The sequence below is a fragment of the Procambarus clarkii genome, chromosome 92, assembly GCF_040958095.1.
Source record: "Procambarus clarkii isolate CNS0578487 chromosome 92, FALCON_Pclarkii_2.0, whole genome shotgun sequence".
In the NCBI taxonomy this organism is placed as follows: Eukaryota; Metazoa; Arthropoda; class Malacostraca; order Decapoda; family Cambaridae; genus Procambarus; species Procambarus clarkii.
This window is the reverse complement of record NC_091241.1, coordinates 8,552,464-8,579,752: the sequence shown is the minus strand read 5'-3', so window position 1 is coordinate 8,579,752 and position 27,289 is coordinate 8,552,464. Positions and strand designations below refer to the sequence as shown.

General features: G+C 51.5%; 1 protein-coding gene across 7 annotated transcripts in view; it reads right to left on the bottom strand.

Annotated features, from left to right (window-relative positions):
* spir (spire type actin nucleation factor) overlaps nucleotides 1-27,289 on the bottom strand; it is a 237,717-nt gene that overhangs the window by 120,967 nt on the left and 89,461 nt on the right. The window lies entirely within an intron of this gene.

Below are 27,289 nucleotides of genomic sequence, written 5' to 3'. Positions count from 1 at the left end.
AAGTACTTGTCATTTGGGCAAGAGAAAGATATCTTTTCAGGGGTACAAACGTACATTTTGGTACGTTTGAGGAAAGTACCATAATGTACTATAGAAGTTACTATATAGGTTATTATCGATCCCTCTCACTCCCTTTCACACACACACACACACACACACACACACACACACACACACACACACACACACACGGAAACTGAGTGCCCAAATGAGCCACAGAGATATTAGAAAGAACTTTTTTAGTGTCAGAGTGGTTGACAAATGGAATGCATTAGGAAGTGATGTGGTGGAGGCTGACTCCATACACAGTTTCAAGTGTAGATATGATAGAGCCCAATAGGCTCAGGAATCTGTACACCTATTGATTGACGGTTGAGAGACGAGACCAAAGAGCCAGAGCTCAACCCCCGCAAACACAACTAGGTGAGTACAAATAGATGAGTACTCACACACACACACACACACACACACACACACACACACACACACACACACACACACACACACACACACACACACACACAAATTCACTCTCACTTTCCCCTAACCTAGCGGCGTAGTGAATCCAAAGTGAGAGTTATGATATTGCTGGAAGGGCCATGAGGGTGAAGGTAGGGGATGGGGGGCAGATGGGGGGGGGTGATGGTTAGGGGGGGAGGCAGATGGGGGGAAGGGGTGGGGGGGAGAAAGGTTGGGTCAGTGTTGGCACCAAGAAAGCACAGAGAGAGAGAGAAAGTGAAAGGTTTGTTAAGGGGGGAGGGGGGGGGACGCTGGCCACTTTCACCACCTCGGTCACAACATTCCACACATTCCTCACGCATCTCAAGTTGTTGACCTGATCACCTCTTAAGTGCTTCTTACAGGGCGTGATTCAACTCCTGGGCTCCACCTCTTTGATCGCCAGTTGTAATATTGGCTCGAGTGACCCACTTATCGTCTGCACTCTTCAATATAGGCAATGTTTGGAGTCACTTGAAGCCCAGGAGGCATGGCAGGAAGTGCAAAATAGCTCCATTTGAAAAGTATTGGTGTAAAGTTGGGTTCTTAAATTGTGTGGAGGGACCCCTCAGGTTAAGAACTTTCACAGACCCCCCTAAAACTCCTTCATGGACCGCTCAAGGGGTCCATGGACCGCTCAAGGGGTCAATGGACCGCTCAAGGGGTCAATGGACCGCTCAAGGGGTCCATGGACCGCTCAAGGGGTCCATGGACCGCTCAAGGGGTCCATGGTTGGGCTTCACAGTGAAAGTCAAATAAAATCAATTTTCAAATAAAGTATATTCATTGTATACAGAGCTGCGCTGATGTGCATTTTTCTAAGTGCATTTATAAGCATTTCATGTTTGTGGTACATAACTTCTACCAGAGTTTTAAAGGGGTCCGTGACTCAAAACACTAACCCCCCTGGTGTTAAGAGTACTGTGTTACGAGTACTGTGTTAAGAGTACTGTGTTAAGAGTACTGTGTTACGAGTACTGTGTTAAGAGTACTGTGTTACGAGTACTGTGTTACGGGTACTGTGTTACGGGTACTGTGTTTAGAGTACTGTGTTACGAGTACTGTGTTACGGGTACTGTGTTTAGAGTACTGTGTTACGAGTACTGTGTTACGGGTACTGTGTTACGGGTACTGTGTTTAGAGTACTGTGTTACGAGTACTGTGTTAAGAGTACTGTGTTACGAGTACTGTGTTACGGGTACTGTGTTACGAATACTGTGTTACGAGTACTGTGTTAAGAGTACTGTGTTACGAGTACTGTGTTACGAGTACTGTGTTAAGAGTACTGTGTTAAGAGTACTGTGTTACGGGTACTGTGTTACGAGTACTGTGTTACGAGTACTGTGTTACGGATACTGTGTTACGGGTACTGTGTTTAGAGTACTGTGTTTAGAGTACTGTGTTACGAGTACTGTGTTACGAGTACTGTGTTACGGGTACTGTGTTACGGGTACTGTGTTACGGGTACTGTGTTAAGAGTACTGTGTTAAGAGTACTGTGTTACGAGTACTGTGTTACGGGTACTGTGTTACGAGTACTGTGTTACGAGTACTGTGTTAAGAGTACTGTGTTAAGAGTACTGTGTTAAGAGTACTGTGTTACGAGTACTGTGTTACGGGTACTGTGTTACGAGTACTGTGTTACGAGTACTGTGTTAAGAGTACTGTGTTACGAGTACTGTGTTACGAGTACTGTGTTACGGGTACTGTGTTAAGAGTACTGTGTTAAGAGTACTGTGTTACGAGTACTGTGTTACGGGTACTGTGTTACGAGTACTGTGTTAAGAGTACTGTGTTAAGAGTACTGTGTTACGGGTACTGTGTTACGAGTACTGTGTTAAGAGTACTGTGTTAAGAGTACTGTGTTAAGAGTACTGTGTTAAGAGTACTGTGTTAAGAGTACTGTGTTACGAGTACTGTGTTACGGGTACTGTGTTACGAGTACTGTGTTACGAGTACTGTGTTACGAGTACTGTGTTACGAGTACTGTGTTAAGAGTACTGTGTTAAGAGTACTGTGTTACGAGTACTGTGTTACGAGTACTGTGTTAAGAGTACTGTGTTACGAGTACTGTGTTAAGAGTACTGTGTTAAGAGTACTGTGTTAAGAGTACTGTGTTACGAGTACTGTGTTACGAGTACTGTGTTAAGAGTACTGTGTTAAGAGTACTGTGTTACGAGTACTGTGTTACGAGTACTGTGTTAAGAGTACTGTGTTAAGAGTACTGTGTTACGAGTACTGTGTTACGGGTACTGTGTTACGGGTACTGTGTTACGAGTACTGTGTTACGAGTACTGTGTTACGAGTACTGTGTTAAGAGTACTGTGTTAAGAGTACTGTGTTAAGAGTACTGTGTTAAGAGTACTGTGTTACGAGTACTGTGTTAAGAGTACTGTGTTAAGAGTACTGTGTTACGAGTACTGTGTTACGAGTACTGTGTTACGGGTACTGTGTTACGGGTACTGTGTTAAGAGTACTGTGTTAAGAGTACTGTGTTAAGAGTACTGTGTTACGAGTACTGTGTTACGAGTACTGTGTTACGGGTACTGTGTTACGGGTACTGTGTTACGAGTACTGTGTTACGAGTACTGTGTTACGGGTACTGTGTTACGGGTACTGTGTTACGAGTACTGTGTTACGGGTACTGTGTTACGGGTACTGTGTTACGGGTACTGTGTTACGAGTACTGTTACGGGTACTGTGTTACGAGTACTGTGTTACGAGTACTGTGTTACGGGTACTGTGTTACGGGTACTGTGTTACGAGTACTGTGTTACGAGTACTGTGTTACGAGTACTGTGTTACGAGTACTGTGTTACGGGTACTGTGTTACGGGTACTGTGTTACGAGTACTGTGTTACGAGTACTGTGTTACGAGTACTGTGTTACGGGTACTGTGTTACGGGTACTGTGTTACGAGTACTGTGTTACGAGTACTGTGTTACGAGTACTGTGTTACGGGTACTGTGTTACGGGTACTGTGTTACGAGTACTGTGTTACGAGTACTGTGTTACGAGTACTGTGTTACGAGTACTGTGTTACGGGTACTGTGTTACGAGTACTGTGTTAAGAGTACTGTGTTACGGGTACTGTGTTACGGGTACTGTGTTACGGGTACTGTGTTAAGAGTACTGTGTTAAGAGTACTGTGTTACGGGTACTGTGTTACGGGTACTGTGTTACGGGTACTGTGTTAAGAGTACTGTGTTACGAGTACTGTGTTAAGAGTACTGTGTTAAGAGTACTGTGTTACGAGTACTGTGTTACGAGTACTGTGTTACGGGTACTGTGTTACGGGTACTGTGTTACGAGTACTGTGTTACGGGTACTGTGTTACGGGTACTGTGTTACGAGTACTGTGTTACGGGTACTGTGTTACGGGTACTGTGTTACGAGTACTGTTACGGGTACTGTGTTACGGGTACTGTGTTACGAGTACTGTGTTACGAGTACTGTGTTACGGGTACTGTGTTACGGGTACTGTGTTACGAGTACTGTGTTACGAGTACTGTGTTACGAGTACTGTGTTACGGGTACTGTGTTACGAGTACTGTGTTACGAGTACTGTGTTACGAGTACTGTGTTACGAGTACTGTGTTACGGGTACTGTGTTACGAGTACTGTGTTACGAGTACTGTGTTACGAGTACTGTGTTACGGGTACTGTGTTACGAGTACTGTGTTACGAGTACTGTGTTACGAGTACTGTGTTACGGGTACTGTGTTACGAGTACTGTGTTACGAGTACTGTGTTACGGGTACTGTGTTACGAGTACTGTGTTACGGGTACTGTGTTACGAGTACTGTGTTACGAGTACTGTGTTACGGGTACTGTGTTACGAGTACTGTGTTAAGAGTACTGTGTTAAGAGTACTGTGTTACGAGTACTGTGTTAAGAGTACTGTGAACAGTTCAGCCAGCCTCAGACGCCCCCCAACACACTCCTCCTACACATAAGGGTCATAATAGTCGACCTCTTTCGCTGCTGAGATGTAAACTTGGTAAACACGTCCAGGGGAATACGTGCTGAGCGGCGCTGTGGTGCCTGCGTCACACCAGCGGTGCTGTGGTGCCTGCGTCACACCAGCGGCGCTGTGGTACCTGCGTCACACCAGCGGCGCTGTGATGCCTGCGTCACACCAGCGGCGCTGTGGTGCCTGCGTCACACCAGCGGCGCTGTGGTGCCTGCGTCACACCAGCGGCGCTGTGGTGCCTGCGTCACACCAGCGGCGCTGTGGTGCCTGCGTCACACCAGCGGCGCTGTGGTGCCTGCGTCACACCAGCGGCGCTGTGGTGCCTGCGTCACACCAGCGGCGCTATGGTGCCTGCGTCACACCAGCGGCGCTGTGGTGCCTGCGTCACACCAGCGGCGCTGTGGTGCCTGCGTCACACCAGCGGCGCTGTGGTGCCTGCGTCACACCAGCGGCGCTGTGGTGCCTGCGTCACACCAGCGGCGCTGTGGTGCCTGCGTCACACCAGCGGCGCTGTGGTGCCTGCGTCACACCAGCGGCGCTGTGGTGCCTGCGTCACACCAGCGGCGCTGTGGTGCCTGCGTCACACCACCAGCACTGTGGTGCCTGCGTCACACCACCAGCACTGGGCGCCTGGGTTAGCCACACCACCACAGGTCAGGTTAGCCACAGGTTTGGTCAGAGACCGGGCCGCGAGGACATTAATACCCTAGACCACAAATCCACAAGGGCCGTGACGAGGATTCGAACCAATATTGACCAGACCACACACTAGAAGGGACGACGACGTTTCGGTCCGTCCTGGATCATTCTCAAGTCGATTCGAACCTACGTCTGAGAGCATCCCAGACGCTGCCTTAATCGACCGAGCTACGACATGGTGTAAGAATTGCAACCAGAAATTCTACTGAATTTACTTGGACCCTGCAGCCTCTCCGAGACACAAACCAGGACTTGTGGATCCCTGTGGATTTGTTCATTTGATACATCACGCTATTGTGATTTGTGTGTGTAACCCGAGACGACCTTCAGGTAACCCATTACAAGTGTGGGTTTTGGGCGTGTGTGGGAGCCGGTCGGCCGAGACAGCACGCTGGACTTGTGATCCTGTGGTCCTGGGTTCGATCCCAGGCGCCGGCGAGAAACAATGGGCAGAGTTTATTTCACCCTATGCCCCTGTTACCTGGCAGTAAACAGGTACCTGGGTGTTAGTCAGCTGTCACGGGCTGCTTCCTGGGGGGTGGAGGCCTGGTCGAGGACCGGGCCGCGGGGACACTAAAATGCCCCGAAATCATCTCAAGATAACCTCAAGATAGAACATGCACACGCAAACGCGCGCACACACACAACCAGTTAATAACCTACTACAACTTTCTCCCCCCCACCACCCCCCCCCCTCCCCCAACACAAGGCCACACGGTACTGGTAATAACTTCCCCAACTGAACACATCCAAAAATGGACAAAGCACATCAACCATTATTATGTGAAGTAATTATTGTAGTGCCTGCAGCTGGAGGGGGTGAGTGGGGGGGGGGAGGGGGGCCGTGTGAGAGTAGGGGGGAAGGGAGGGAGGGGGAGAGAGATCCGTGTGAGAGTGAGGGGAGAGTGACGGATTTCGACAACATTCAATTTGTCATCAAAGCATCTTTGAGTGTGAAAACATGGAGCCAGATTCACGAAGTAGTTACGCAAGCACTTACGAACGTGTACATCTTCCCTCAATCTTTGACGGCTTTGGTTACATTTATTAAACAGTTTACAAACATGAAAACTTGCCAATCAACTGTTGTTATTGTTATAAACAGCCCCCCTGGTGCTTCGGAGCTCATTAACTGTTTAATAATTGTAAACAAAGCCGCGAAAGATTGAGAAAAGATGTACAGGTTCGTAAGTGCTTGCGTAACTACTTCGTGAATCTGGCCCATGGTTAATAGCATAGGGGGCCTTCCCTACATGGTTGGTCCACCCCGTACAAACAACTCATTATTAACCTCAAGTTTCCTACACTCGTATCATATTTATGTCAGAGTGCCCAGTAATAACAGTCTCTGAAAAAACTGTTTATAGTGCTTTCTGGATGGGTTACCTTGAGGTGGTTCAGAGCATCCATGTCCCCGCGGCCCGGTCTCTCACCTGGCCGCTTGAGTTAGATGATCATAGACGCCGCTCCTCACAATCTATAGTACGAGTCACAGCCAGATTGATCAGGTACCCTCTCTATGTAATCCTTTTTGCGCTACTGCTCACAGGATAATTATTTAGTGCACAATAAACTAGCCGCCTTGGCCAGCACCATCTTGAGGTTATCTTGAGATGATTTCGGGGCTTTAGTGTCCCCGTGGCCCGGTCTTCGACCAGGCCTCCACCCCCAGGAAGCTGCCCGTGACAGCTGACTAACACCCAGGTACCTATTTTACTGCTAGGTAACAGGGGCATAGGGTGAAAGAAACTTTGCCCATTGTTTCTCGCCGGCGCCTGGGATCGAACCCAGGACCACAGGATCACAAGTCCAGCGTGCTGTCCGCTCGGCCGACCGGCTCCCATACAATTGAGGACCATACAATTAAATTCTTTGGAGTGGCAAAGGAAAACTGTGCAAAGGCAAAGCTGAGTGTGGCAACTGCCCGTTGCCATACCTGAGCCACACCTGCATGATGACACACCTGCATGATGACACACCTGCACTATGACACACCTGCACTATGACACACCTGCACTATGACACACCTGCATGATGACACACCTGCACTATGACACACCTGCACTATGACACACCTGCACTATGACACACCTGCATGATGACACACCTGCATGATGACACACATGCACTATGACACACCTGCATGATGACACACCTGCACTATGACACACCTGCACTATGACACACCTGCACTATGACACACCTGCACTATGACACACCTGCACTATGACACACCTGCACTATGACACACCTGCATGATGACACACCTGCACTATGACGCACCTGCACTATGACACACCTGCATGATGACACACCTGCACTATGACACACCTGCACTATGACACACCTGCACTATGCCACACCTGCACTATGACACACCTGCATGATGCCACACCTGCACTATGACACACCTGCATGATGACACACCTGCACTATGACACACCTGCACTATGACACACCTGCACTATGACACACCTGCATGATGACACACCTGCACTATGACACACCTGCATGATGACACACCTGCACTATGACACACCTGCACTATGACACACCTGCATGATGACACACCTGCACTATGGCACACCTGCATGATGACACACCTGCATGATGACACACCTGCACTATGACACACCTGCACTATGACACACCTGCACTATGACACACCTGCACTATGACACACCTGCATGATGACACACCTGCATGATGACACAGCCACAAACATGGACACACTGCTCACATGTGTCCATGTTTCACGCCAGCTTCAAGTGAGGGCGTGATGCAGTTTGTGAGCGGTGAAGCAGGAGCACTATAGAGGTCGAGCCGAGCGGACAGCACGCTGGACTTGTGATCCTGTGGTCCTGGGTTCGATCCCAGGTGCCGGCGAGAAACAATGGGCAGAGTTTCTTTCACCCCTATGCCCCTGTTACCTAGCAGTAACATAGGAACCTGGGTGTTAGTCAGCTGTCACGGGCTGCTTCCTGGGGGTGGAGGCCTGGTCGAGGACCGGGCCGCGGGGACACTAAAAAGCCCCGAAATCATCTCAAGATAACCTCAAGATAAGGTGTTGAGCGCCTTGGCCCCTGTGCTGCTACTCCCAGACACAGACAGACTGGTGAATCACCAGGCGTGGTCGTGTCCACCCCCCTTCCTCCCTCGCTTTTTGTCACAGTCAGTCAGTTGCTCCAGTTAGTGGGGACACCCTGGCAAGGTCTCCACTCAAGGTCACGCGTCCCAACACACACACAGCTGGACCATACACACACACAGCTGGACCAGCAGGACCGTACACCACACAGCTGGACCAGCAGGACCGTACACCACACAGCTGGACCAGCAGGACCGTACACCACACAGCTGGACCAGCAGGACCATACACCACACAGCTGGACCAGCAGGACCATACACCACACAGCTGGACCAGGAGGACCATACACCACACAGCTGGACCAGCAGGACCATACACCACACAGCTGGACCAGCAGGACCATACACCACACAGCTGGACCAGCAGGACCATACACCACACAGCTGGACCATACACCACACAGCTGGACCAGCAGGACCATACACCACACAGCTGGACCAGCAGGACCATACACCACACAGCTGGACCAGCAGGACCGTACACCACACAGCTGGACCAGGAGGACCATACACCACACAGCTGGACCAGCAGGACCATACACCACACAGCTGGACCAGCAGGACCATACACCACACAGCTGGACCAGCAGGACCATACACCACACAGCTGGACCAGCAGGACCGTACACCACACAGCTGGACCAGGAGGACCATACACCACACAGCTGGACCAGCAGGACCATACACCACACAGCTGGACCAGCAGGACCATACACCACACAGCTGGACCAGCAGGACCATACACCACACAGCTGGACCAGCAGGACCATACAACACACAGCTGGACCAGGAGGACCGTACACCACACAGCTGGACCAGCAGGACCATACACCACACAGCTGGACCAACAGGACCGTACACCACACAGCTGGACCAGCAGGACCATACACCACACAGCTGGACCAGGAGGACCATACAACACACAGCTGGACCAGCAGGACCATACACCACACAGCTGGACCAGCAGGACCATACACCACACAGCTGGACCAGCAGGACCATACACCACACAGCTGGACCAGCAGGACCATACACCACACAGCTGGACCAGCAGGACCGTACACCATACAGCTGGACCAGCAGGACCGTACACCACACAGCTGGACCAGCAGGACCGTACAGCACACAGCTGGACCAGCAGGACCATACACCACACAGCTGGACCAGCAGGACCATACACCACACAGCTGGACCAGCAGGACCATACACAACACAGCTGGACCAGCAGGACCATACACCACACAGCTGGACCAGCAGGACCATACAACACACAGCTGGACCAGCAGGACCATACACCACACAGCTGGACCAGCAGGACCATACAACACACAGCTGGACCAGGAGGACCATACAACACACAGCTGGACCAGCAGGACCATACACCACACAGCTGGACCAGCAGGACCATACACCACACAGCTGGACCAGCAGGACCATACAACACACAGCTGGACCAGCAGGACCATACACCACACAGCTGGACCAGCAGGACCATACACCACACAGCTGGACCAGCAGGACCATACACCACACAGCTGGACCAGCAGGACCATACACCACACAGCTGGACCAGCAGGACCATACACCACACAGCTGGACCAGCAGGACCATACACCACACAGCTGGACCAGCAGGACCATACACCACACAGCTGGACCAGCAGGACCGTACACCACACAGCTGGACCAGCAGGACCATACACCACACAGCTGGACCAGCAGGACCATACACCACACAGCTGGACCAGGAGGACCATACACCACACAGCTGGACCAGCAGGACCATACAACACACAGCTGGACCAGCAGGACCATACACCACACAGCTGGACCAGCAGGACCATACACCACACAGCTGGACCAGCAGGACCATACACCACACAGCTGGACCAGCAGGACCATACACCACACAGCTGGACCAGCAGGACCATACACCACACAGCTGGACCAGCAGGACCGTACACCACACAGCTGGACCAGCAGGACCATACACCACACAGCTGGACCAGGATCTCAAAATAATAAAAAGTCTTCAGGGCTGCTCCTCGTCGAGCGTGAGACGTCTTCTAGCCAACCTTTCCTCCATAATAACCTCGTCTCTCCAAGCGACAAAAAGCTTGCTTTCTTGGGGTTATTGAATTACCTAAATTGCCCCCATGGTTTACAAGGCTGTTTAACTTGAAAGTCCCGCTAACGACCCTTATCTTGGCTGCACGAGGGAGCGGACTCGGAGACTGGTGCCACACATACTACCTCCCTCCAGGACGTTGTGGTGGTGGTTGTAGATTTACCTACTCAGAACGAAGTGTCCATGTAGCACGGGATATGGTGAGCCCGGAAAAACACTTCATGCCTCCAGGCCGTCCATATGCTGATGATATAGGGCGGGATGTTGAGCTCTGAGGTTTGGGTATCTTCAAGACATCTTAGGTATCTTCAAGACATCTTAGGTATCTTCAAGACATCTTAGGTATCTTCAAGACATCTTAGGTATCTTCAAGACATCTTAGGTATCTTCAAGACATCTACCGTGGACATCTTCAAGAGGAAACTAGATTTATTCCTCCAAGGAGTGCCGGACCAACCGGGCTGTGGTGGGTATGTGGGCCTGCGGGCCGCTCCAAGCAACAGCCTGGTGGACCAAACTCTCACAAGTCAAGCCTGGCCTCGGGCCGGGCTTGGGGAGTAGAAGAACTCCCAGAACCCCATCAACCAGGTATCAACCAGGTAGAAGCGCCGCCCGTGTACTTCAGTTGACAGATGTGCGCGCGTGAATGGTGACACATGTGTTCTTGCAGTTGTTGAGACAGGTGTGGAGGACAGGTGTGGAGGACGGTTGTTAAGACTCGTGATACAAAGTAGGTGACAGGTGGGTCGGCCACTGACCCGACCAGAGACCTCCCCTGACGTAGAAAGTCTCCCAACACCATCCTGACCTTTGACAAACACTCCACAGCCAGTCTTATTAGGGCCAACACCTGTACAGCAACGGAGTCGCTTCTTGCAGGTCGTCGCTCGATCCCCCGATGGTCCAAGTGCTTGGGCACCATTCCTTCTCTCAGTCCTCGTATCCTGTCGCCATATCCCTTCCAAGATGTCATATAGTCACACTGACCTACTACCTTCTCCTCCCAGACTAACTTATCTTACTTTTCAAGAACTTAGCTAAGTTGCCATCATCCTAAGTTGTCACTAACGGCAACCCATGACCATTGGCGGCACTCGATAACCTACAGCAATTAAACAGCATTCGGAAACGGGTACTTATGTTGCAAGTATGATTGCAAGTGACCCTTTTTAACCCCGACTGGTTCATGTGTGGGGTCAGGAGGTCGCAGCACCATCCCCGTGGAGGAGCACATCGTCGCTATCATCTTGCAAGATGGTCTTGCATCTTAGTCCAGTGTGTAGTTTATAGTTTGCTGTAGACCTGCGTTTTGGGTCGAGGGGAGAGGAGATACTGGAGTAATTGTGTGGTCAGCGGTCACCTGTAGAGGGAGCCTGGTTCTCCTAGAGGGAGCCTGGTTCTCCTAGAGGGAGCCTGGTTCTCCTAGAGGGAGCCTGGTTCTCCTAGAGGGAGCCTGGTTCTCCTAGAGGGAGCCTGGTTCTCCTAGTTTACACGTTGCTAGTCTTACTGGGTTTATTTTCAGGCTGGTAGGGTAGGATAGTAGGGGAGGGTAGCTGCAGGATAGCTGGGAGAGATAGCAGGCTGGCAAGCTGGCTGGGAGGATAGCCGGCAAGCTTGGAGGCAAGAGGCTGGCAAGATTTGACCATGTTCACAGCCTTATGTCCAACATACACCATACTACACACACACACACACACACACACACACACACACACACACACACACACACACACACACGCACGCACGCAGTGTCTTCTTCAGTGTCAGAGTAGTTAACAGACGGAATGCATTAGGCAGTGATGTGGTGGAGGCTGACTCCATACACAGTTTCAAGTATAAATATGATAGAGCCCAATAGGCTCAGGAACCTGTACACCAGTTGATTGACAGTTGAGAGGCGGGACCAAAGAGCCAGAGCTCAACCCCCGCAAGCACAACTAGGTGAGTAACTAGATAAGTACACACACGTGGGTTACCTTCACTCTTCAATTTGCCTAGATTAACTTTCTTGGTGGTGTGAGGTTAATGGCTGAACCCCTCCCCCCCCCTGAACCCTCACTCCCCCCCTTAACTATCCCCCCTCTCCTCTTCCCCATACCCGCTCACCTGGGGGCAATGTACCTCCCCATTATCTACCATTCTCTCTACTAGCCAGAAAAACAGCCTACCCCTACCCCCCCCCCTCCATCACCCACTAAACATCCCCCTACTGCTTCTCTCCCCTCACTTTCTTACCACATAGCTCCCCCCCCCCCCCCACCATCATCTCCTCCCTAAGAAAGACAATGTCTTCAGCTCTTAGTTTTTCACACTTGGCCAAGATTAAGGCTTGGTAACATCCGGCCCAAGCAAGAACTCCTTCCTTCACCAACACCACTTAACACAACGCATTCAAGTCAACGGTCTCTAGCCACGGCTCCGAAGTCAACGGTCTCCAGTCACGGCTCCGAAGTCAACGGTCTCCAGCCCCGGCTCCAAAGTCAACGGTCTCCAGCCCCGGCTCCAAAGTCAACGGTCTCCAGTCACGGCTCCGAAGTCAACGGTCTCCAGCCCCGGCTCCGAAGTCAACGGTCTCCAGTCACGGCTCCGAAGTCAACGGTCTCCAGCCCCGGCTCCAAAGTCAACGGTCTCCAGCCCCGGCACCAAAGTCAACGGTCACCAGCCCCGGCTCCGAAGTCAATGGTCTCCAGCCCCGGCTCCAAAGTCAATGGTCTCCAGCCCCGGCTCCAAAGTCAATGGTCTCCAGCCCCGGCTCCAAAGTCAACGGTCTCCAGCCCCGGCTCCGAAGTCAATGGTCTCCAGTCACGGCTCCAAAGTCAACGGTCTCCAGCCCCAGCACCAAAGTCAACGGTCACCAGCCCCGGCACCAAAGTCAACGGTCTCCAGCCCCGGCACCAAAGTCAACGGTCTCCAGCCCCGGCACCAAAGTCAACGGTCTCCAGCCCCATCACCAAAGTCAACGGTCTCCAGCCCCGGCACCAAAGTCAACGGTCTCCAGCCCCGGCACCAAAGTCAACGGTCACCAGCCCCGGCACCAAAGTCAACGGTCTCCAGCCCCGGCACCAAAGTCAACGGTCTCCAGCCCCGGCACCAAAGTCAACGGTCACCAGCCCCGGCACCAAAGTCAACGGTCTCCAGCCCCGGCACCAAAGTCAACGGTCTCCAGCCCCGGCACCAAAGTCAACGGTCTCCAGCCCCGGCACCAAAGTCAACGGTCTCCAGCCCCGGCACCAAAGTCAACGGTCTCCAGCCCCGGCACCAAAGTCAACGGTCTCCAGCCCCGGCACCAAAGTCAACGGTCTCCCGCCCTGGCACTGACCACCTGGCCACACGCCCAGGTCATCTACACAACCTTTGACCACATCACAATAATTAACACAACAGATTATCATAATACTATTCAGCATGCACAGCATCAGAAGCTATTTGAAGGGTATTGCCTTCACTACTACCCCTGCGTCCCTCCCCCTGCCCTCCTGTACCCTGTGCCCCTCATATATATATATATATATATATATATATATATATATATATATATATATATATATATATATATATATATATATATGTCGTACTTAGTAGCCAGAACTCACTTCTCAGCCTACTATGCAAGGCCCGATTTGCCTAATAAGACAAGTTTTACTAAATTAATATATTTTCTCTAATTTTTTTCTTATGAAATGATAAAGCTACCCATTTCATTATATATGAGGTCAATTTTTTTTTATTGGAGTTCAAATTAACGTAGATATATGACCGAACCTAACCAACCCTACCTAACCTAACCTAACCAATCTTTATAGGTTAGGTTAGGTTAGGTAGCCGAAAACGTTAGGTTAGGTTAGGTTAGGTAGGTTAGGTTGGCGAAAAAACATTAATTCATGAAAACTAGGCTTATTAGGCAAATCGGGCCTTGCATAGTAGGCTGAGAAGTGAGTTCTGGCTACTAGGTACGACATATATATATATATATACACACACACACAAACACACATACATACATATATATACACATGTACATACATACATACCCATACACATACATACACACATACTCAATTTTTCAATTATGGGGGGAGGATATCTGGTCAGTATTTCATCTGGGAATTATGTACTGTGGGGCGGGGTTTTCATCTAGTGAATCGAGGCTCTTGGGCCACCAGCTGTGGGAGCGGGGCGTCTCATCTTGGGCCACCAGCTGTGGGAGCGGGGCGTCTCATCTTGAGCCACCAGCTGTGGGAGCGGGGCGTCTCATCTTGGGCCACCAGCTGTGGGAGCGGGGCGTCTCATCTTGGGCCACCAGCTGTGGGAGCGGGGCGTCTCATCTTGGGCCACCAGCTGTGGGAGCGGGGCGTCTCATCTTGGGCCACCAGCTGTGGGAGCGGGGCGTCTCATCTTGAGCCACCAGCTGTGGGAGCGGGGCGTCTCATCTTGGGCCACCAGCTGTGGGAGCGGGGCGTCTCATCTTGGGCCACCAGCTGTGGGAGCGGGGCGTCTCATCTTGGGCCACCAGCTGTGGGAGTGGGGCGTCTCATCGTGGGCCACCAGCTGTGGGAGTGGGGCGTCTCATCTTGGGCCACCAGCTGTGGGAGTGAGGCGTCTCATCTTGGAGTAATCTTTCAAACATTGGGTCCTCTAACATTTCGATGGTGTTCCATACCCTGATGGCTTGGTGCTGCAGTCTGATGTTTAGTGGCTGTATGTTCAGGAGTTCGTGGAGCTCCTGGATTGTCTGATCATATGGTGGACGGTGTTTTGCTGCTCTCCTTAGCGCCTTATTTTGTACTGCTTGCAGTTTCTGCATGTTAGTTTTCTTTCTTTATGGTGTGTAGTGGTACTGGGGGATACTCTAGATGCGGCCGAACTAGAGCCTTATATAGGTGGATCTGAATGTTAGTACTGAGGCTTCGGAATCTTCTCAGTTTTCCTAATGCTGCTTTGGCTTTGTTTAGTCTGTCCCTTACATGTTTTTGTATCCCTGTTCTATTGATCATGAGTCCCAGTATTCTGCCTACCTCCGCATATTGGATCGGATGGTTGTCAAGGATGATGGGGTCCGGGTTTCTTTTTGCAATGTGTATTATCTGGAACTTTTGTTTGTTGGTGCTAATTTTCCATTGCTTCTCAAAGTTGTTTATGAGTTCAATTGCTGCCTTGGTCTTGTCGGCTAGTAGCGGCTTTGATGGGCCCGGTTGCCATATTATTTGGGTGACATCGTCAGCGTATGTGATGTAGTCTCCGTGTTGGGGTTGGGGCGGGTCAGCTGTATATATGTTGAATAGAGTGGGAGAGAGGCAGCTTCCTTGTGGTACTCCACTTTTCAGTTCTATTACGTCACCCAAGTAGCTGCCGATATTAAGCCTAGCAGTTCTATTGTCTATAAAGCTGCAGAGAGTAGCAGTAAATCTCTCAGGAAGCCCTAGTTCAGATATCTTATATTTTAGGCCTGTGTGCCACACTTTGTCTAAGACTTTCGAGACGTCTCTAAGCACTATATTACACTGATCTTTTTTCGACACTGCGTTGGCTATATGCTGGTAGATCAGGGCTATAGCTGTATGGGCCCTCTGCTATATGCTGGTAGATCAGGGCTATAGCTGTATGGGCCCCTCTGCGGTTTCTAAACCCATGCTGCCTGGTGTTGTACTTCTCTTCCTCTTCCATGTACTTCACAAGTCTCTGATTGATCATTTTTTCGAATATTTTACCTGGTACTTCGAGGAGGGAAATTGGCCTATAGTTTTCAGTTTGGGTTGGGGGTTTACCTGGCTTGGGGATTAATCTTATTGTGGCATTCTTGAAGTATGTGGGGAATAGTCCAGATGCAAGAGCTGCATTTATTATACATGTGTATTGAACCCTTAGACAATATTAGGTTAGTTGTGCTGGGCCAGCAGTTGGCTCCTTCCCGCCGCCCACCACCTGTCCCCCGCCCTCCACCAGGTCCCCCGCCCACCACCTGTCCCCCGCCCTCCACCAGGTGCCCCCCGTGGGCAGGAGCAGCGAGAGTGGGTGGCGGGTGGTGCCCGGGGTACACAGTTACATACCACCATCACTGGTGTGACCCGTGACCCCTCGCCCTCCACACCCGGAAGGTCATTACTCCACGGGTAGTGGCAGTCGCCCTCCTCCCACCTGGCTAACAGCCACCACCACCTGCATCATCCCCTACCTCCACCACCACCTTGTTGCCCCAGCACCAACACCAGCAGCAACAGGAGCCGCCCACCCCAGCAGTAGCAGCAGTAGCCCTCCCCAGCAGCAGCAGCAGCCCTCCCCAGCAGCAGCAGCAGCCCTCCCCAGCAGTAGCAGCAGCAGCCCACCCCAGCAGTAGCAGCACCAGCCCTCCCCAGCAGCAGCAGCAGCCCACCCCAGCAGTAGCAGCAGCCCTCCCCAGCAGCAGCAGCCCTCCCCAGCAGTAGCAGCAGCAGCCCTCCCCAGCAGCAGCAGCAGCAGCCCTCCCCAGCAGTAGCAGCAGCAGCCCTCCCCAGCAGTAGCAGCAGCAGCCCTCCAAAGCAGCAGCAGCAGCAGCCCACCCCAGCAGCAGCAGCAGCAGCCCTCCCCAGCAGCAGCAGCAGCAGCCCTCCCCAGCAGTAGCAGCAGCAGCCCTCCCCAGCAGTAGCAGCAGCAGCCCTCCCCAGCAGTAGCAGCAGCAGCCCTCCCCAGCAGTAGCAGCAGCAGCCCTCCCCAGCAGTAGCAGCAGCAGCCCTCCCCAGCAGTAGCAGCAGCAGCCCTCCCCAGCAGTAGCAGCAGCAGCCCTCCCCAGCAGTAGCAGCAGCAGCCCTCCCCAGCAGTAGCAGCAGCAGCCCTCCCCAGCAGTAGCAGCAGCAGCCCACCCCAGCAGTAGCAGCACCAGCCCTCCCCAGCAGTAGCAGCAGCAGCCCACCCCAGCAGCAGCAGCACCAGCCCTCCCCAGCAGTAGCAGCAGCAGCCCACCCCAGCAGTAGCAGCACCAGCCCTCCCCAGCAGCAGCAGCACCAGCCCTCCCCAGCAGTAGCAGCAGCAGCCCTCCCCAGCAGCAGCAGCAGCAGCCCTCCCCAGCAGCAGCAGCAGCAGCCCTCCCCAGCAGCAGCAGCAGCAGCCCACCCCAGCAGTAGCAGCAGCAGCCCTCCCCAGCAGTAGCAGCAGCAGCCCTCCCCAGCAGTAGCAGCAGCAGCCCTCCCCAGCAGTAGCAGCAGCCCTCCCCAGCAGCAGCAGCCCACCCCAGCAGTAGCAGCAGCAGCCCTCCCCAGCAGTAGCAGCAGCAGCCCTCCCCAGCAGTAGCAGCAGCAGCCCTCCCCAGCAGTAGCAGCAGCCCTCCCCAGCAGTAGCAGCAGCAGCCCTCCCCAGCAGTAGCAGCAGCAGCCCTCCCCAGCAGCAGCAGCAGCAGCCCTCCCCAGCAGTAGCAGCAGCAGCCCTCCCCAGCAGTAGCAGCAGCCCTCCCCAGCAGCAGCAGCAGCAGCCCTCCCCAGCAGTAGCAGCAGCCCTCCCCAGCAGCAGCAGCAGCAGCCCTCCCCAGCAGCAGCAGCCCACCCCAGCAGTAGCAGCAGCAGCCCACCCCAGCAGTAGCAGCAGCAGCCCTCCCCAGCAGTAGCAGCAGCAGCCCACCCCAGCAGTAGCAGCAGCAGCCCTCCCCAGCAGTAGCAGCAGCAGCCCTCCCCAGCAGTAGCAGCAGCCCTCCCCAGCAGTAGCAGCAGCAGCCCTCCCCAGCAGAAAAGCAGCAGCCCACCCCAGCAGTAGCAGCAGCAGCCCACCCCAGCAGTAGCAGCAGCAGCCCACCCCAGCAGTAGCAGCAGCAGCCCACCCCAGCAGAACAGCAGCAGCCCACCCCAGCAGTAGCAGCAGCCCACCCCAGCAGAACAGCAGCAGCCCACCCCAGCAGTAGCAGCAGCAGCCCACCCCAGCAGTAGCAGCAGCAGCCCACCCCAGCAGTAGCAGCAGCAGCCCTCCCCAGCAGTAGCAGCAGCAGCCCACCCCAGCAGAACAGCAGCAGCCCACCCCAGCAGAACAGCAGCAGCCCACCCCAGCAATAGCAGCAGCAGCCCTCCCCAGCAGTAGCAGCAGCAGCCCTCCCCAGCAGTAGCAGCAGCAGCCCCCCCCAGCAGTAGCAGCAGCAGCCCTCCCCAGCAGTAGCAGCACCAGCCCACCCCAGCAGTAGCAGCAGCAGCCCTCCCCAGCAGTAGCAGCAGCAGCCCTCCCCAGCAGTAGCAGCAGCAGCCCTCCCCAGCAGTAGCAGCAGCCCACCCCAGCAGTAGCAAGCACCAGCCCTCCCCAGCAGTAGCAGCCCTCCCCAGCAGCAGCAGCAGCAGCCCACCCCAGCAGTAGCAGCAGCAGCCCTCCCCAGCAGTAGCAGCAGCAGCCCTCCCCAGCAGTAGCAGCACCAGCCCTCCCCAGCAGTAGCAGCAGCAGCCCTCCCCAGCAGTAGCAGCAGCAGCCCTCCCCAGCAGTAGCAGCAGCAGCCCTCCCCAGCAGCAGCAGCAGCAGCCCTCCCCAGCAGTAGCAGCAGCAGCCCTCCCCAGCAGTAGCAGCAGCAGCCCTCCCCAGCAGTAGCAGCAGCAGCCCTCCCCAGCAGTAGCAGCAGCAGCCCTCCCCAGCAGTAGCAGCAGCAGCCCTCCCCAGCAGCAGCAGCAGCCCTCCCCAGCAGTAGCAGCACCAGCCCTCCCCAGCAGTAGCAGCAGCCCTCCCCAGCAGTAGCAGCAGCAGCCCACCCCAGCAGTAGCAGCAGCAGCCCACCCCAGCAGTAGCAGCACCAGCCCTCCCCAGCAGTAGCAGCAGCCCTCCCCAGCAGTAGCAGCAGCAGCCCTCCCCAGCAGTAGCAGCCCACCCCAGCAGAACAGCAGCAGCCCACCCCAGCAGAACAGCAGCAGCCCACCCCAGCAGTACCAGCAGCAGCCCACCCCAGCAGCAGCACCCCACCCCAGCAGCAGCCCACCCCAGCAGCAGCCCACCCCAGCAGCAGCAGCAGCCTACCCCAGCAGCAGCAGCAGCAGCCCTCCCCAACAGCAGCAGCAGCAGCCCACCCCAGCAGCAGCCCACCCCAGCAGCAGCAGCCCACCCCAGCAGCAGCAGCCCACCCCAGCAGCAGCAGCAGCCCACCCCAGCAGTAACAAGAGCAGCAGCAGCAGCCCACCCCAGCAGTAACAAGATCAGCAACAGCAGCCCACCCCAGCAGCAGCAGCCCACCCCAGCAGCAGCAGCAGCCCACCCCAGCAGTAACAAGAGCAGCAGCAGCAGCCCACCCCAGCAGTAACAAGAGCAGCAGCAGCAGCCCACCCCAGCAGTAACAAGAGCAGCAGCAGCAGCCCACCCCAGCAGTAACAAGAGCAGCAGCAGCAGCCCACCCCAGCAGTAACAAGAGCAGCAACAGCAGCCCACCCCAGCAGTAACAAGAGCAGCAACAGCAGCCCACCCCAGCAGTAACAAGAGCAGCAACAGCAGCTTACCTGAGCAGCATAATAGACTACCATCCCCGGGGGGGGGGCGGGGGGTCACATACCTGCTACTTGCTGAGGAATGGAGGGGGGGGGGGAGGGGGTTATGTAAGGGGGGGGTGTGATGACGGTCTTGGGCAGGGGGGGTTCTGTTTACCTTACAGTGAAGGGGTAGGACTTACCTTACAGTGAAGGGGAAGGACTTACCTTACAGTGAAGGGGTAGGACTTACCTTACAGTGAAGGGGTAGGACTTACCTTACAGTGAAGGGGTAGGACTTACCTTACAGTGAAGGGGAAGGACTTACCTTACAGTGAAGGGGTAGGACTTACCTTACAGTGCAGGGGTAGGACTTACCTTACAGTGAAGGGGTAGGACTTACCTTACAGTGAAGGGGAAGGACTTACCTTCCAGTGAAGGGGAAGGACTTACCTTACAGTGAAGGGGTAGGACTTACCTTACAGTGAAGGGGTAGGACTTACCTTACAGTGAAGGGGTAGGACTTACCTTACAGTGAAGGGGAAGGACTTACCATACAGTGAAGGGGAAGGAATTACCTTACAGTGCAGGGGAAGGAATTACCTTACAGTGCAGGGGTAGGACTTACCTTACAGTGCAGGGGTAGAACTTACCTTACAGTGCAGGGGTAGGACTTACCTTACAGTGAAGGGGTAGGACTTACCTTACAGTGAAGGGGTAGGACTTACCTTACAGTGAAGGGGAAGGACTTACCTTACAGTGAAGGGGAAGGAATTACCTTACAGTGCAGGGGTAGGACTTACCTTACAGTGAAGGGGAAGGACTTACCTTACAGTGAAGGGGAAGGACTTACCTTACAGTGCAGGGGTAGGACTTACCTTACAGTGCAGGGGTAGGACTTACCTTACAGTGAAGGGGTAGGACTTACCTTATAGTGAAGGGGTAGGAATTACCTTACAGTGCAGGGGTAGGACTTGGACTTACCTTACAGTGCAGGGGTATGACATACCTTACAGTGCAGGGGAAGGACTTACCTTACAGTGCAGGGGTAGGACTTACCTTACAGTGAAGGGGTAGGACTTACCTTACAGTGAAGGGGTAGGACTTACCTTACAGTGAAGGGGAAGAAGCTACCTTACAGTGAAGGGGAAGGAGCTACCTTACAGTGAAGGGGAAGGAGCTACCTTACAGTGAAGGGGAAGAAGCTACCTTACAGTGAAGGGGAAGAAGCTACCTTACAGTGAAGGGGAAGAAGCTACCTTACAGTGAAGGGGAAGGAGCTACCTGGATAAATATTAGGGTGGATAAGGGAGTATCTCACGGACGGAGAAGTGAGATCACAGTGAGAAAGGTGAGGCCTTAACAATGGAAAGGTTTACTCCCTCACTACACTTACATCCACTCACACCCGCACCTCACTACACCCACCAGGAGCCAGCCAAACAATATAGACACTGTAGTGTAGGGTGATCTGGCAGTAACTTAGGGTGATAACATGTGCCGGGAATGTCACACTAATTCCCCAGTTAGCCAAAAGCTTTAGCAGCCGGGGTAGGAAGGTGGGGGGATGGGGGGGAGGGTCGGGGATTGGGTAGGGGAGTTAGCGGCGGGGAATGGGGGGCTGTGGTGCCCGTTGGGCTCGGGGAGAGTTACGGCCGGGGGGCGGGGATGGTAGTGGGGGGGGGGGTGGTGATGGTAGTAGCAGTAGCAGAGTAGTGGCAACAACACATCCCAGCCACTTAACTCATCACAAAGACCACGCAATTAAGTTTTTGTTGTCCCAAACTTTCTCTAGTGGGAGCTGCGGCGACGACTCTAGGACCCGTGGAGATGGTGAAGCTTGCGATGGCCGCGACTGAGGTGGAGACGTCTGGAATCACCCAACTCAAGACAACCACCCTAATCAACCACCCATAATAAAACTAGACCTTCTCAAGCATGATATTCACAGGCATTTTGAAATGATAAAAGTTAATTTATTTCAACTAGTACCCTTAACAAACCATGAAGCAAGAACAATGGTGGCAGCGGTGGGATTAGCTTGGTATGGCCTCGACTGCTTAGTTCTGGGATGAGCAAGACAGTCCATTATGTCATGACTAGTTTAACTTATAATATGTGCAAGAGTGCACACTGGTGATGTCTGGGGTGATGTATTTGGTATGTGGGTTCCAGGACCGTCCATCTTATAGGCCGTCACTGGCTAAGTGGCTAAAGTAGCATTTCTTAACATTTGTTCCCTTGAAATAACTCCTGGTTGTACTTTATCTAAACACAAACGCGAGATAACGTAAAATTTAGGGGTTGACAAATGTTAATCCTCTTGATTGATAAGCTGTTCACTTGAGCCAGTTAAGCAAGTCCCAGCTGTGTCTGGGTACAAGTGACAGGATAAACAACCCAGCGGGTTTTCTTCCTATTGGGGAGTGTTGTACATGCTGCTATGGCGGTGTGTCCACTCACAGGATGAGTGACGCTGCCCAATACTGTCACTATGGCGGTGTGTCCACTCACAAGATGAGTGGCGCTGCCCAATACTGTCACTATGGCGGTGTGTCCACTCACAGGATGAGTGGCGCTGCCCAATACTGTCACTATGGCGGTGTGTCCACTCACAGGATGAGTGACGCTGCCCAATACTGTCACTATGGCGGTGTGTCCACTCACAGGATGAGTGGCGCTGCCCAATAAACTCGTCACTCGGGGTAAAATTTAAAAAAATTACAGACGAATTTAATTATGAACTGAAGAGAAGCGATTTCTGACTTTGCTCTTCATCAGTTCATCAAGTTATCACAAGTGGAGCCTGGCCTCAGGCCGGGCTCGGGGAGTAGAACAACTCCCAGAACACTCTCCAGGTGTGCTCCAGGTGTGCTCCAGGTGTGTTCATACTGGTAAAATAAGAATATACAAAATAACTTAAAAATACATTTACATTAGAATTAGCCTAATTATCACTATCTCTTGCAGAACCCTTAGTGACCTTGTGGATTCATGGTACCCCAGTTGAGAAACACTGGGAGTTGTAGTATTAAGCTGCAAGTATTATACCCTGGTGACCCTGGTTCCAATACAAGAGGGGTAATACAGTTTACACAGCTGTACGTAAGCTTGGGGGACCATTTAAGCTTCACACATGTGTATTAACAATTGTGTAAGTATAGGAGAAGAATGGCTAGACATGTCCAGACTCTACCACCAACTCGGTCAAATGTTAGAGAGAACATGGACACAGTCACCCTCGTACCATATATTAGCACCAAGTAAAGCCCAACCACTCCCACAAATACGAGATCATTTGTATTTGCCAACATTCAGGGTATAAAAACAGGCAAATCAAACAAATTCCACTTCATAGCTGGCCTCCTAAAAGACACATCGAACACTTTATGTAGGGCATACGTAAATCTGTGTATCTATGTATTTACGTATGTAGGTTAGCTTAGCATTTTAAAAGCACCGAATCACCTTCTGTGGTTGAGTGTTCAATAAACCCTTGAACTATATGTTTAACACATCTCTAACCCTGTCCATGGAGGACAGAAGAAAATGCATATATGCTGGTTAGCATTGTAAATGTGTGGCCACGTCTGTGGTAGAAAATAATAATAAAAAAAAAAGCTAGCCTCCTAAATGAGGCAAATGCAGTGTCGGATTACTATGGCGGTGAAATATGGATCTCAGAGTACAATCTCTTCAATCTCTTCAGAAGTGACAGGAGACACCGGCTACAGAGTGGAGTCATCAGCCTCTTCATCAAGGACACTCATCTGCACTGAGCTGCTAAACACCACAAATAATATGAAGGAAGTGTTCATAATCAAAACACAGAACTTATATCTGGTTATTGTCCTTGTATATGTGTCACCAGAGGCAGCGAAATTTTCTTAACATAAACAGCTCACTTCCCACAACAAAATAGTTGACTTCCAGAATAATATCAATACTTCCCATAACAATAACAGCCCAGATCCTACAACAAAACAGCTGACTTCTGGAACAAAAACATGACTTCTGGAACAAAAACATGACTTCTGGAACAAAAACATGACTTCTGGAACAAAAACATGACTTCTGGAACAAAAAACATGACTTGCAGAGCAAAAACATGACTTGTAGAACAAAAATATAACTTGCAAAACAAACACAACTTCCAGAACAAAAACAGCCGACTTTCAATAACAAAAAAATTCACACAACAAAAGCAGATGAGCTCCAGTAACAACAAAAATGCAGATTTTTCACTACAGCTTAATTCCCACAACAAAAACAGCTGACATTCCACAACAAAAACAGCTGACATTCCGCCACAAAAACAGCTGACATTCCATTACAAAAACAGCTGACATTCCGCAACAAAAACAGCTGACATTCCGCAACAAAAACAGCTGACATTCCACAACAAAAACAGCTGACATTCCGCAACAAAAACAGCTGACATTCCACAACAAAAACAGCTGACATTCCATTACAAAAACAGCTGACATTCCATTACAAAAACAGCTGACATTCCATTACAAAAACAGCTGACATTCCGCAACAAAAACAGCTGACATTCCGCAACAAAAACAGCTGACATTCCGCCACAAAAACAGCTGACATTCCATTACAAAACAACCGAATTCCCTCTGCAAACGAAAAAATTACTACTAATTCACTCAACAAAGAATTTCCATTTAAAATTAATTCCCACAACAAATAACTGAACAAAAAAATACCCCCACCCCTCTCCAGACAAAAAAATACCCCCACCCCTCTCCAGACAAAAAAAATACCCCCACCCCTCTCCAGACAAAAAAATCCACCCCATTATAATTGACGGTTGTCAAGGATAATGGAGATCTGGGTTCCTTTTTGCAATGTGTATTATCTGAATCTTTCTTTTTTCGATTCGATTACTGCCTTGACAGCACCGCTCCTGTGCCAGGTAAGTCCACTACGGGCTCGCCATAGCCCGTCCTACTTGGAACTTGTTCCTTGTTCCGCGTAGCTGAATCTATAACAACAACATGCTGCGTTGGTCTTGTTAGCGTGGAGGAGGGTTTAAAACCCCAGGTGAGGTTACGGCCACAGGGGAGGGATAGGGAGGGGTTGAAGGGGGGAAGGATAGGGAGGGGTTGAAGGGGGGAAGGATAGGGAGGGGTGGATAGGGTGGGGTTGAGCGGTGATGGATGCAAGTTTGGGTAACCAATAAGGATGTAGAGCGGCCTTATTGGGAAATTTGGTCAAGGACACTACACCTACACCTGAGACTACTACACCTACACCATGTCTCATACACTCTCTCCCCTCTCCTCCTCCTCCTCCTATCTATCCCCTTCTACTCCCTCCTCAATCTTTCTCCACCTCCTCCTCCATGTATATAGGAAAATATATCAGATAACTCTGTTCCTTTTTGTGTAGTTCCGTTTCTGTTTCATTTCTGCGGCAGGTGCGTGGGTGTGTTAACTTGTTAAGAGCTGCAGTGGTTGTTGTTGGTGTAGTGGGCCGAGGACCGGGCCACGGGTATGCTGAGCCCCGAAATCATGGCAAGGTAACCTCAAGGTAAGGTGAAGAGTAGGCAGTGTTTAACATGCGTGGCGAGGGATGGAGAAAGTGATCATTAATGTTATCACTATCTACCTGCACCCCTCGTACGCAATGATCACCCTCACCCTTATGGGTACGGCCTGCGTACCCGTAAGTCCATTACATCCTAGCTCATTCCCTACCTCTCATCTTCACACACACACACACACACACACACACACACACACACACACACACACACACACACACACACACACACAGAAGAGTTAGCTGGAAGCTGGAAGACAGAAGAGTTAGGGGGGACATGATCACCACATTCAAGATTCTGAAGGGAATTGATAGGGTAGATAAAGACAGTCTATTTAACACAAGGGGAACACGTACAAGGGGACACAGGTGGAAACTGAGTGCCCAAATGAGCCACAGAGATATTAGAAAGAACTTTTTTAGTGTCAGAGTGGTGGACAAATGGAATGCATTAGGAAGAGATGTGGTGGAGGCTGACTCCATACACAGTTTCAAGTGTAGATATGAGCCCGATAGGCTCAGGAATCTGTACACCTGTTGATTGACGGTTGAGGCGGGACCAAAGAGCCAGAGCTCAACCCCCGCAAACACAACTAGGTGAGTACAACTAGGTGAGTACACACACACACAACTTCCCTCATTGTGACTATGGCATCTATACTCTGCAATGAGTTTATTCTGCATTTTGTGTCATATCTTTCATAGCTTTAACTTGTCATTCAACTGTGTGGGACAAGGACCTGGCCTGCCATGCATATATTTTGAGAAGGAGTAGAGAGTGGAGCTGTGTGAGCCACACTCACCCATATACAACACATTTATCAGGCCAGTAGTACTGCCTGGAGTGGGGATAAGATGGTACTCAAGGTGGACACGCGTCCCTTCCTGCCAACTATTCCACCCAGGAGCCTCACGTCCACCCTGGTGGAGGCTTGAAGTTACAAGAGAGTATGTTCATATATGTGCTTCTACCTCCGTCTTCCCAACATTCTTAATTTAATGCAGTGACGTTCATACCTTTTTTGTTATCATATTTACAAATACAGTGTGGATTGGATTTACTTCAGAGACTTATTTACCACTTATGGGCTATTCATGCCCGTGCCACCTCTTGGGTGGCTTAATCTACATCAATCAAAAGACTTCTGCGTCTAGTCTATTCCAATTATTGACGGCTCCAACACTGAAGAAGTTCTTTCTGATATTTATGTAGTTCATTTTTATTTCATTTCCATATATGCTAGTTCATTCAGCTGTTTCAAGTTGTGAATATTGAATAGTTGTCAGTTTCCCTCATAATCTTAAATGTCGTTATCATGTCCCCCCTCCCCTCAATCTCTCCTTTCCTCCAGTGATGAGATCAAATTTCCTCAGTCTTTCCTCGTAGATCAAGCCCTTCACCTCAGGAACAACCCTTGCTGCATATCCTTGGACCTTTTCTAGTTTTTACTTGTAAAAATAATTACATTTTTAATCCCTCAGGCGAGTGATTCATGCCGGGGCTGCATATTCAACAGTGCGTCTTACATAGGTTGAGTACCGGGACCGGAAGACTCGGTTGTCCAAGTTTTCGGACACTCCCTTTACAAGAAATGAATTATACAATACAGTAAGGGGCAAGCACAATGCTTCCGCTACCTTCTTTAGCATCCAAGGTGATATATTGTTCAGTCCTACAGCTTTTGTCACATCTAGTTCCTGCAATTGTTTCGTGTCTTCCTCAGGTATCACTAGTATTTCCATGAGTTAGTCCTTCAGGGTTGTTTAATTAGGGCTCTCATCTCTAGTGTGTGTACTCACCTAAGTCGTGCTTGTGGGGGTTGAGTTCTGGCTCTATGATGTGTGAGTGTGTGTGTGAGAGTGTGTGTGTGAGAGTGTGTGTGAGAGTGTGTGTGTGTGTG